This window comes from Triticum aestivum, chromosome 3A (assembly GCF_018294505.1).
Source record: "Triticum aestivum cultivar Chinese Spring chromosome 3A, IWGSC CS RefSeq v2.1, whole genome shotgun sequence".
In the NCBI taxonomy this organism is placed as follows: domain Eukaryota; kingdom Viridiplantae; phylum Streptophyta; class Magnoliopsida; order Poales; family Poaceae; genus Triticum; species Triticum aestivum.
Window position 1 is genome coordinate 628,757,091 of NC_057800.1, and position 9,649 is coordinate 628,766,739.

Here is a 9,649-nt window from a genome sequence, read left to right on the forward strand (position 1 = left end):
CACGTCCGGCGCCGGGCGGACACGTCCGGCGGCGGATCTGGAATCTTTTTTTTTTTGGAGTAGGGTTTGGACGGGGAAGACGAGATCCGAAAATGGAGGGGGTATTTATAGGCATAAGTGGAGCTAGGAGAGTCCAAATGAGGTGCGGTTTTCGGCCACGCGATCGTGATCGAACGCTCTAGGACATGGAGCTGAGTTAGGTGGGTTTTGGGCCAAAATGGAGGGGTGTTGGGCTGCAACACACACGAGGCCTTTTCGGTCCCTCGGTTAACCGTTGGAGTATCAAACGAAGTCCAAATGATACGAAACTTGACAGGCGGTCTACCGGTAGTAAACCAAGGCCGCATGACAAGTCTCGGTCCAATCCGGAAATGTTTAATCCCCACATGCGAAAAAAGCTAGAATTGACCACCGGAGGAGAACGAAGCGCCGGAATGCAAAATGGACAACGGGGAAAATGCTCGAATGCATGAGATGAACACGTATGCGAATGCAATGCACATGATGACATGATATGTGATGCATGAAAACGAAAACAACACACGGAGACAAAGATCCGAACCCAAGAAATAAATATAAGTTAACGCCAGAAACGGCAAGAGTTGGATACAAATATGGAAAGTTATATCTGGGGCGTTACATGGCCCCTCGCGAGGGTCTTGAGTATCGTGTTGATGAAGATGGGCCGTGCTGGGCCTCCTTTGAGCCACGCCGCAGGCCACAGGCAGGCAAGTCTGGGGACCCCCGTTCCCAGAACATCGACAAGGGTAATTAAAATTTACTTTTACTACCCTTGTTGATTCGAATGATTATCTTCAAAATCTTCAAAGGTGTTTCTCTCCATATATTCACACACTAAACACCTCACAAGTCATATGTTCTTGATTCGTTTCTCTAAGCCATGTTTTTCTTCAAGATTCCTGAAATGTGTGGATTTTTAATCTACACATCTCTGGAACCTAAGACAAAGAACGCTTAGTGAAATTCTTCAAGACTCATCTGGTCAAATTCCTCTAACTTGTTCTTTTTACAAAACCTTCTGAGAACGCATATGACCTCTCCAAATTCCTCGCAACTATACTCTGTTCACAGGTACACATGTCAACTGCTGAATCACTAGGTTCTCATCAACTTAACTCATTTGCAGCGTTCCTCGAAGAAAAGTTGCATACTTCTTCAGAGAATTCAATTGTTCAAATTCCTCAACTGAAGAAATTGGCTGACGGTAAGAAGCCACAGAAGGGAGGAAAGAGACCTGAGGTAAATACAGCGTTTGAGATCCCTGATGAAATATATGCTGGGTACTGCACACCTACTGAGGAAACCAAGAATGAGCACAAAGTGCGCATTCAGAAGATAGAGAGGAGATGTGCTAGAGAGTGGAGGGAGTATAGATATGTCACTCCTAAGTACATGAAGAAATTCACACTCAATCCTCCATGCCCAAGACCTCCATTGGCACCTGGCCAAGTCGCTGATCCCACCAGCCTCAAGCGCGGTGAGGACTATCCTGATGAATGGGCCAAGCGCCAAGCTAAGTTGGCTAAGCAAGCCAAAGAAGCAGTGAGGAAATTCAATGAAGACTCTGCTGCTGCTGCTGCCTCTGCTGAGGCCTTTGCTGTCAAGCCAAAGAAGGCTATGTCAAAGAAGCCTGCGCGCAAGCCAAGTGCTTCACCAATAATGCCCTCAAGTCCAAGTTCCTCAGCAATGCCCTCACGGCCAGAATCCTCAAAGCCCTCACGGCCAATTCCTCATGCTGCTCCTGCTCCTCCAAAGTCCTCAGTTCCTCCGCCAAAGCCCCCAGCTGTTCCGACTAAATCCTCAGCACCTGTGCATCTCGCCTCGTGCCAAAGGACTGCAGGCATCTCCATTGCCTCAGGTGTCTCAGCTAGTTCCTCAGCTGCACCAAGTTCCTCAGCTAGCCCCTCACTGCTGAATACAAAGGCCACTGTTGGACGAGGTCCTCGCCCAAGTCCTCAAAATAAACAAGTCGCTTTCCATGTATCGTCTGAACAAGACGAAGCTGATGATGATGAACTTGCAGAAATCATCAAAGACAGGCAAGTCAGGGCTGCTAGAGCCAAAGGATCAGAGGTGCCACTGCTTTTGGATCCCAAGTTGATCCTCGACTACATTGATGTTTGGCACAAGGACCCCAACAACCCCTTGCCTGACTTCAAGCTGACTCCTGGCCAAAGTCACATGCTGACCCACTTCATTCAAGAAGAAAAGTGGAAATTTGAGAAGGCCAGGCAGATCAAGAAAGCGCAGTACAAGAAAGAGCGCTATCTGAAGAAAAACGTTGTCTCTATGACAACTGAAGAACTTGTCACTATTCAGACTGAGATCAAGAAACTCTGTGATGACTTTGACGCATATCGTGCTGATTGGCTTGGAGCCAAGGTTCCTTTTGTGAAACTTGCGGATAACTTCACTTCCAATGTTGCAGCCCCAACGCAATAGGAAATTCCTCAGGCTGCAGCATCTGCTCAGCCTACTGAAGAAAATGCCAGCACCACTGATGAAAATAAGGCTGCTGAAGAAAATGTGATTTCCAGGGCTGATGACTGCATTCCTGCCACTGAAGAAATTTCCAGGGCACCCACTAGTGGTGCACCTGAAGAAACTGAAGAACTCAGGGCAACTGCATCAGTTGTGCTTGAAGAAAATCAACCAGATTCCTCAGCTGCTCCTGCACCAACTTCAACTCCAATCCTTCCATCTGCATCAGATGTGAAGAAGACCAAGGCTGCAGAGCGTGCTGTAGTGAAGAAAAGGAAAGCATCAGCAGCTTTAGATTCTTTAGCTCCGAAGAAAATGAAGCCTATGTCAAGTGCATTTGCAAATCCGATTGATGTTGTTCCCATCTCAACTAGGCCATCAAAGGACCTTGTTCCTTTTGATGAAGAATATGTGATCCCCGGCGGATCTGATGAAGAAACTCCTTCTTCTGCTTCGTCTGAACCGTTGGATGAAGAAATTGAAGTGGATGCGATCCCTTCAACACCTATCATCTCCTCGCCTATGCCTCAGTTCACAGCTGAAGAGGCTGGCGTTGAAGAAATGGAAGATGAAGATGTGGACATTGGCTGCTCCACACCCGTAATCAGTGATGAATTCTGGGAAAGTCGGCATCCAAACTCTCCAACGTTCACCCCTCTACAACCAATTCCTCAGTCCCCCACACAAACTGTACATATGGGCTTTGAAGAAACTCATCCCACTGCATCTGTCCATGAGGAAATTCTAGCCACTAGCGCTGAAGAAACTGCTGCTGCTGAACAACCAATGACGCAGACTTTCACTAAGGAGGAACCAGAAATTCCTCAGCCTCAAGAACCTGCGATTGAGATTCCTGAGGTCATGATGCAATTCACTTACACTCCTCTGCCGAAGCCAAAGGATCCATTCTCACGCAAGCAAAAGTTCAAGGCTGATGATTTCTTTGGCGAGCGTGTATTCTTCAAAGATTACAACCCATATAACTCTGCTCGCATTAGGAAGAGGCGTTTCTGGACTGCTAGTCAAGCCAATTTCTATTCCTCAGTGCTGTTCAACAAGGAGAAAATCTTCTACCATGAGCATATTCCTCACGTGGATATGGAATCTCTGCCGTGCTTCGCACCAGTCCTCAGTGTTCTTCACGATGCTGGACTGCTAAACTTTTGCTTTGACATCTGCGATTGAAATGAAACTGATTCTTCAATTCTATGCAACGTTGCACATCATCGGAGATGCTGAAGATGTGAATTCATGGGTGCTGGACTGGATGTCTGAAAACACTCACTACACTGCACCAGCCTCTGAATTTCTTCGCGCTCTACCACTCAGTCCTCCCCTTGAAGAAGCTCGCTGCATCTACAGTGAACCTGAGCTTACACATCATTACATGCAGGTGCTGATGAAACCTTTGAAGCCAGGTCAAGCACCAAGAACCAAATTCCTCATGAAGGAATTGCTGTACGTGCCCAGAACTGTCTATCGTATTCTTACAAGGACAATCAGTCCTATCAAAGGCCACGACTCATCTGATGAGGAAATTGTTGGCATCATGAAGAATCTGGTATTCAACATCGTTCATGGCATTTCTATCAATTATCACGATTTCTTCATGAGGGCTATGGCCAATGTTGCATTGTCTCTGTTTGAGCTGAAGCCTTATGCACCTTGGATTATGAGATTCCTCATGACAAGGTCTTCACTCAACAACAAAGCTGATTTCTAGAATCACCTCAGCTACTTGCCCCCAATTGAAGTCCTCAAGCATACATATTCCTCAGTTGATGGAAACGGCAAGGCAACAACTGTAATAGATGAAGGCATTCGTCCATTGGATGGTCAGTTTCGCAAAGCTGCATCTTATTCCACCAATGATGACTATGCCACACATGACTCTGCCAATGCACCCAAGTCCACTCCTCAAGCCACTGCTCCACGCATGATGACTGGCCGTGAACTTCTGCTTAGTCTTCACCAGAAGGTGGATCGAAATCACAAACGGGTTAAGCGTCAGTTTGGTTCCCTTCTTCACAACATGACTGCCACACACAATGCAGTGAAGAAAAACCATTACTACCTCCATCAAGTCTTTGGTCGCACCTGGGCAATCCTATCACATCTGTATGGTGAAGAAGATCTGAAGAACATGGGTCTCAAAGAGGATTTTGACTGGTCTGCACCTCCACCGAAGAAATTCAATAAGGTCAAGGTTCCTTCTCTGGTGGGCAGCTCATATTCTTCATCGTGTGACACTGCTGAAAATGAAGACTTGGACGACACTGCGGCAGGCCCTACTACAACAAACGACCCCAACAACGCTGGCGCTCCTTCATCAACTTGATATTCTTCAGGGGCGTTAGTCCTCATATTCGATCCTTTTGGTCATTTGATGATAAAGGGGGAGAATTTTGAGTTAGTCTTCAAGCGGGTCTTTCTATATGGGCATTTTTTTGTTAAGTTACAACTCTCGTTCTTCTGCGACTTTATTGGATCGAGTTGTAAACTTAAACTCGATGGTGCTCTGATACTCTTGATACATTTTTCTGCATGCTTATTCCTCATTAATATTATTGCACGCATGCTGAATTACATCAGTCACCATATTTCATCATGCATTTCAAATTCTTCACTGTTATATATCAAATGCGTGTATGAATTACAAGATATAGGGGGAGATCTCCATGATTCAACTCTTCAGGTGTGCATTGCTTCAAAAGCAAATTCCTCACTATGCACATCTTCAGGGGGAGTTCTTCTATATCTTGCAATCAAATTCCTCAATATTAGTAGTTACACTTCATATGTTTATCCTCGTAGAAAACTTAACCTATATTGTCATCAATCACCAAAAGGGGGGAGATTGTAAGTGCATCTAGTGCCCCTTAGTGATTTTGGTGTATTGAAGACTTATAGGTTAAGGGACTAATGTGTTTATGAGTGTACACATGTCTATAAGTCTATGAGGAGTTTGATATTTACAGAGAAAGTCGACCCCTAAAAATGAAGTTCTTCGACTGAAGACTTTGGATCTCTGAAGACTTTCTGAAGACTTTGAAAGTGAAGAAAATGGTGTGACCATGAAGACTTGGTATTCATTCAAGGAACATGAAGCGTGAAGAATTTTGTTTTCGTAGTTTCATTTTCTCTTTCTTGAGTCATAGAAAACAGCGTACTGTTAAAAAGGGTCGAGGAAATACTAAGGAAAATTTTCCATGTGATGCTCAACTCAAAATCCTACACCTACCAATCCCTTCGAGTGAAGCCATTGGAAATCTCATACAGTTCAGTCAACTTCTTCAGTGACAGAGACGAAGTTCTTCTGGTCTCTGAGGAATTTGTTCTGACTGAGGAGTTAGGAATTCGCCAGTGCGGATTTCCTACATAGTGAGGAACATGACAGCCCTGAGGATTTTGCTACTCAAAGTTCCGACCGTTGATGGGCTATGCGCCAGCTGTCCCAAAATATCTATCACCTAACGGTCATATCATTGAAGGGCATTTATGTCTTATCATGTCGGGCTGCTCCCTAGGCTCTAAATAGCCGCTCCTACAACCACTAGCTGGTTGGCTGCTCCGAGAGAAACTGACACTTGTCATTTGAGAGCAACCCATCCTCTGAAGACTTTGAGCGAAAATCATCAAGTGAGGAAAAACCCGAACCAAAACCAAAACACCTACAAACCCCAAGTGATTGAGCATCACTGAAGAGATTGATCCTGCGTGGATCCAACGCTTGTTACCTTTGAAGACTGTGCTTCTTCCAGACGGTTAGGCGTCATGGTCTAGAGCATCCAAGAGGAATTGTGGATCGCTGAGTGGCCGAGTTTGTGAAGGTTTGGAAGTTGCCTGAAGACTTACCATGAGTGATTGGACGAGGTCTGTGTGACCTTAGTTCAAGGAGAATACGGTGAGGACTGGGTGTCCTTAGCTGCGTGTTCAGGACTGGGTGTCCGGGACTGTGTGTCCTCGAGTTTAAATACTCAGCCGCTCCAACCAGACATACAATTGAGACAACAGTTGGAACTGGTCTACCAAATCATTTTCATCACCAAGCTTACTGGTTCTATTTCCTCAACTCTTTCATTTCCTCATAAATGTGTTGTGTGCTTGTTCATATCTGCGTTTGAAGACTTTGACTTAATACTTTCTCAATTTCCTCAGTTCAATTTCTTCAGTCTGTTTGTCTTCATCCTGTGTTATCCTGTGCTTACGCTTCTGTACTCTATGCCTGTCTTCATTTCATCATGATGACTATGCTTGTATTCTGTTATGTTTACTTTTGAGTACTCATTCCGCTACTAGTAGTTCTTCGCTAAGGAATTTCCTCACCGGCAAATTCCTCAGTGAAGAATTTCATAAAAATCGCCTATTCACCCCCCCTCTAGTCGATATAACACACTTTCACTAGTCCCTTATCTACTACGTTGTCCCCTGAGTTTGAAGTCTTTCACTTCAAACAAAGACAAGGAGAAAACTTACAAGATGCCTGGTCGAGGATAATGGAGTCTTATCGTAATTGGACCTTTGAAGTGAACCTGAGAATTTTGCTTTGCAATTTCTATGTTGGATTAAATTTGTATCATACACAACTCTTGGATTGCGTTGCCAAAGGCAATTTTATTGAAATTGATCCCCATATTGCGCTTGAAATTATAGAAGGTATAGTGGGAACACTACCTCAACAAAAGGGGCCTCATCCTACCCAGGAAGAGACACAAGTTTTTGAAAAAATTTGTGAAGTCACTAAAATTTTACATAAGTCTCTTGAACCTCTTAAGAACGTTAGCGGAAATATTCACCGCATGAACATGTTGATTACTCTTTGCAATAAGCGGTTGGATTCTTTAGATCTGAAAATTTCAGAATATGAAGGGAAACGTAAAGAACCCCCCGGATTCGAGCTTGATTCCGCTAAAAAGTTGAAAACTAAAGATGGCAATACCTAGATCTATCCTTGCTTATTATGCCTAGCTAGGGGCGTTAAACGATAGCGCTTGTTGGGAGGCAACCCAATTTTATTTTTATTCCTTGCTTTTTGCTCCTGTTTAGTAATAAATAATTTTTCTAGCCTCTGTTTTGTTTGTGTTTTTTGTGTTTAATTAGTGTTTGTGCCAAGTAGAACCGTTGGGAAGACTTCGGGAAAGTCTTGTTAATCTTGCTGTAAAAAACAGAAACTTTAGCGCTCACGAGAACTACTGCCATTTTTATTTGGAAAGTTATATTTAGTTAATTATTTTTGAAGATGATTAATAGATAAATTCCTCACGTCCAGCAATTTAGTTTAGCATTTTTGGGGTTCCAGATCTTGCACTATCTACAGATTACTACAGACTGTTCTGTTTTTGACAGATTCTGTTTTTCGTGGGCTGTTTACTTATTTTGATGAATCTATGGCTAGTAAAATAATTTATAAACCATAGAGAAGTTGGAATACAGTAGGTTTAACACCAATATAAATAAATAATGATTTCATTACAGTACCTTGAAGTGGTCTTTTGTTTTCTTTCGCTAACGGAGCTCACGAGATTTTCTACTTTAAGTTTTGTGTTGTGAAGTTTTCAAGTTTTGGGTAAATATTTGATGGATTATGGAACAAGGAGTTGCAAGAGCCTAAGCTTGGGGATGCACATGGCACCCCCAAGATAATCTAAGGACACCTAAAAGCCAAAGCTTGGGGATGCCCCGGAAGGCATCCCCTCTTTCGTCTACTTCTATCGGTAACTTTACTTGGAGCTATATTTTTATTCACCACATGATATGTGTTTTGCTTGGAGCATATTGTATGATTTGAGTCTTTGCTTTTCAGTTTACCAAAATCACCCTTGCTGTACACACCTTTTGAGAGAGCCACACATGATTTGAATTTTTTTTAGAATACTCTATGTGCTTCACTTATATCTTTTTGAGTTATATAGTTTTGCTCTAGTACTTCACTTATATCTTTTAGAGCACGGTGGTGGATTTGTTTTATAGAAAGTATTGATCTCTCATGCTTCACTTAGATTATTTTGAGAGTCAAATAGCATGGTAATTTTCTTTAATAATCCTAATATGCTTGGTATTCAAAGAATAGTTAAAAAAATTCTTATGAGTGTTTTGAATACTAAGAGAAGTTTGATGCTTGATGATTGTTTTGAGATATGGAGGTAATAATATCAAAGTCGTGCTAGTTGAGTAGTTGTGAATTTGAGAAATTCTTGTGTTGTAGTTTGCAAGTCCCGTAGCATGCACGTATGGTAAACGTTATGTAACAAATTTGAAACATGAGGTGTTATTTGATTGTCTTCCTTATGAGTGGCGGTCGGGGACGAGCGATGGTCTTTTCCTACCAATCTATCACCCTAGGAGCATGCGCGTAGTGCTTGGTTTTTGATGACTTGTAGATTTTTGCAATAAGTATGTGAGTTCTTTATGACTAATGTTGAGTCCATGGATTATACACACTCTCACCCTTCCATCATTGCTAGCCTCTTCGGTACCGTGCATTGCCCTTTCTCACATTGAGAGTTGGTGCAAACTTCGCCGGTGCATCCAAACCCCGTGATATGATACGCTCTTTCACACATAAATCTCCTTATATCTTCCTCAAAACAGCCACCATACCTACCTATTATGGCATTCCAATAGCCATTCTGAGATTGTAAGTGCATCTAGTGCCACCCCTAGTTGGTTTTGGAGTATTGACGACAAACCTAGTTGAGGGACTAATGTGTTTGTGAGAATTGCAGGATAACACAGGTAGAAGTCCCTTATTGATTCGGTTTTCCTACCAGAGATGACCCCTAAAAATGTATGAAGACATTGAAGTCAAAGGTGGTATGTGAAGACATTCACATTGAAGACTATGACAAGAGAAGACATCGCATGAAGACTATGGATCTCGAAGACTTAAAGCTTTCGTAGTTCTTTTTCTTCTTTGTTGAGTCATAGGAACCACCGTACTGTTAAGTGGGGTCCAAGAAAACCAGTCAGAATGACTGAAGTGATGCTTAACCAAAATCCTATGTCTTCGAGTGAAGACTATGAGAGCGAATCTTGTTCAGAGTTGGACAAGTCAGCTTTGCTTGTAGCCCAAGTAAAGTTGTCGTGTGTGTTTGAAATCTGACCATTGGAACACGTGTCAGTTCCTTAGTGACCCAGGGTCATTTCG